Below are 3552 nucleotides of genomic sequence, written 5' to 3'. Positions count from 1 at the left end.
CCAGCTCCTCCCCCTCGCGCTCCCCCGCCATGACCGACGCCACCATCGTCGTGCCTTCGTCGTAGCCGTGCTCCCCGCCGCCCGTGCATCCTCTCATCGTGTCCAGGAGCTCCGCCGTTGTCCACTCCATCGAGCAAGCCGAGCCCCGAGCGCTCGCAACGCCCGAGTCCACCGCAACGACCTCGCCCGAACCGCCGTCGCCGGAGATCCCCTTCAACACCGTCGTCGCTCCGGTCCATCCCCGGCCGCACCAAGGGCTTCGTCGCACTCACTGTGAGCTTAGCCATCTTTCCCCCCCTCCTTCTCTTGCTCCCGAGCTGTGTAGCGACCTCCCGGAGCTCAACCGCACCCACTGCCGTGGAGCTCGTCGCCGACGTGCTCCCGGTCACCCTTCGACCACTCCACGGTGTCCATCATGCTCACCGTGTCACGTAGCACCTAGCTAGCTACTCCCCGTGCCTCACCGACCCCTCTAGCATCAAGTTCGTCTTTGGCCGAACCCCGGTGGCCGCCAAAGTCGTCGCCGGCGCCAACTCCGGCCACCCCGACCCCAACGGACTCCACCAAGAGCTGCGGCTCGTCCTCAGCTCCACTCCGGTGGTCTCCGCGATCCATTTGGCGGCCGAAACAGCCAAAACCACTTCCGCCGCCGCGTCGGGCTCGCCGGCGGCTAAACGCCGGTGCAGCCGACCCGGGTTTGACCACGGGTGGGCCCTGGTTGACTCCCCTGAGTCAATGACAGGTGGGGCCCAGCCCTGTTAATTAAACAGGTTTAGTTTTAATTAAAACTTTAATTAATCTAATCACACTGACACGCGGGACCCACTGTCAGGTTTGACCCGGACGTGTCCCGTTGACCTGCTGACGTCACACTGACGTCAGGCTGACGCAATAATTGATTTTCTGGAATTAATCTAATATAGGAAATTCCAGAATATAGTTTAAACTTCAAAAATTCATAACTTTTATTCTGTAACTCCAAATCAGACAAATTATATATGAAAAATGATCAGAAAAATCCAATCTATCCATCTGTACTATTTTCATGCATGATTAAACAAGTTAACCTGATGTTTAATATAGAACAAGAAAAAACACTTTAAAGGGCCATGTTTGAGTTTGAAATTTGAATCTTTGATTCAAATTGGTTCAAACCCTTCTGGTCTTAGTTGCATTAGCCCAACACACTCATATTGCTATGTTTCATGCATGCATCATATTGTTGCACATTGTTTGGTGATGGTCGTGTATCGATGTTCTTTGCGGCAGGTTCTGCCTCCGAGGAGTACCGTGATTACCCTAACGAAGAACCGTATCAGTGCATCGAACCATCAGGCAAGCAACCAACCATTTGATCATATCGATACAATCCCATGTTCTCGCTCCTGCTCTCTTTTACTGCATTAAGACAACGCGTTTCAAACTGCTGTGTGCCACGGTAGTTGAACCCACTTCCTCTGCATGACCTGTCATTGCCACAGTAACTAGATGAAACCCACTAGCATGTGTAGAAGTTGATTGAGCCATATGTATGTGTTGTTCCTACCTTGCTATGCCTGCTATGCTTAGAGTCGTGTCAGGTCTGGTTCATCTGGGTGATGGGCTAGAGTGAAATGATTATGTCGGTAATGAGAGTGGTGTGGTGAACACGATTTGGTAAAGGTATCGATGAGAGGCCATGTAGGAGTACATGGTGGGTTGTTTCATTGAAGCCGACCTTAAGCACTGCGATCTGTATGTGTGATTTAAGAATCAGCTACTACCATGCATTGGGCCTGAAACCAATGGACCCTCTCGGCTTCTTATTCACCCTAGTTCTCCGTCCAGGAGTTGCAAGTAGTTTCTGGTGTTTGTAGCCTACTGGAGGCCGTGGACAGCGCTGACCGTAGGGGTGGGCTGTGATGCGGTAGGTACGTGGCCGGGTGTACCGAATACCCGTTAGGTATCTCGGGAACCCTGTTCACATCGTTCGGGGCCGTATGGGAAACCTCGGCCGGACTCCCTACGGATGGAACCTGGATAGGCGATAAACCTGGACTGGAGGCTTAGGTGATTAGGTAGGTCGTGGCCGACACCCACGTTGGGCTTCCGCTTGAAGGTTGCCGAGTACATGTCGTGTAAACGACGGTAAGTGGTGAGAGCGTGTATGAAGAAGTACACCCCTGCAGGGTTATCATGATCTATTCGAATAGCCGCGTCCGCGGTAAAGGACTACTTGGTTGCCTATACAGTTCATAGACAAGTAAATGGAAACTACTGAAAGCCTCAAGATAAGTGTGAGTGCCGAGGAGGGCTCTTCCGCAGGAAGACGGAGGTGAATCCTCAGTAGTGTATTGAAGTGGTGAGTAGCGGACTCGTGTGCGCAAAACCATTTCAAGTTGGAGTCTCGCAGGTTAGCCTAGCCAAGAGTCAAAGCTGGCTTGCTGCAATAACTCCACCAACCCTTCTTGATAATATGCATGTATGTAGGATCTGATGTAAGTCTTGCTGAGTACCTTTGTACTCATGTTGCTATAATTTACATTTTTACAGAAGACGCTGCAACCCCTTCTGATGGGTTCTACGTAGACGTTGACATCAATGAGTAGGCTAAGGCCCAGGTGGTGATCCTGAGCTTGTGAAGGACCTCGTAGTATAGCTAGGCTTTCCAAGCCTCTTTTATTTTTCTAGTTGTCTGTACTCAGACAAGTTACTTTCGCTGCTGGTTTGTATGACTGTATGACTTGAATGCTGGGTCGTGTGACCCGTACCTTTGTGTATGTTATGTATGGCTCTCTGAGCCTTAAATAAAGTACTTGTGTCATAGAGTCATGTTGTGATGCCTTGTTGTATTTGCACATATCGAGCATATTGTGTGTATGATTGAAATGCTTGGTATGTGTGGGATCTGACTATCTAGTTGTTTATCCTTAGTAGCCTCTCTTACCGGGAAATGTCTCCTAGTGTTACCGCTGAGCCATGGTAGCTTGCTACTGCTCTGGAACACTTAGGCTGGCCGGCATGTGTCCTTCTTCGTTCCGGTGTCTGTCCCTTCGGGGAAATGTCACGCATTGAGTACCGGAGTCCTGCTAGCCCAGTGCTACAGCCCGGACCCACTTGCTGATGACCGACACGTTCGAAGCTGGGTCATGGATGCCTGTCCCTGTAAGTCTGTGCCACTTTGGGTTTACAACTAGTCATGTCAGCCCGGGCTCCTTAACATATGGATGCCAGCGACACTATCATATACGTGAGCCAAAAGGCGCAAACGGTCCCGGGCAAAGGTAAGGCGACACCCGTGGGGATACCGTGCGTGAGGCCGCAAAGTGATATGAGGTGTTACAGGCTAGATCGATGTGTCATCGAGTCGGGGTCCTGACAGCGTTGGCATAAGAGCCGGACTGCCTGTAGGTTCTCCAAGCCAAACTGGTCGATGTTGAGTTTAGAAATTCTTTAGTTATATGTAGGGGAATTGTTTGTGGGTGGAACGTAAGGCTCTTTTTACTCCTTTATCTTATGACATTCTGATCTGAGTCAGTCTATTCTTCCACCGGGGGTTAAGGAATTAGGATC

This window comes from Triticum dicoccoides, chromosome 2B (genome assembly GCF_002162155.2).
Source record: "Triticum dicoccoides isolate Atlit2015 ecotype Zavitan chromosome 2B, WEW_v2.0, whole genome shotgun sequence".
NCBI lineage: Eukaryota > Viridiplantae > Streptophyta > Magnoliopsida > Poales > Poaceae > Triticum > Triticum dicoccoides.
This window is presented reverse-complemented; position numbering follows the sequence as displayed.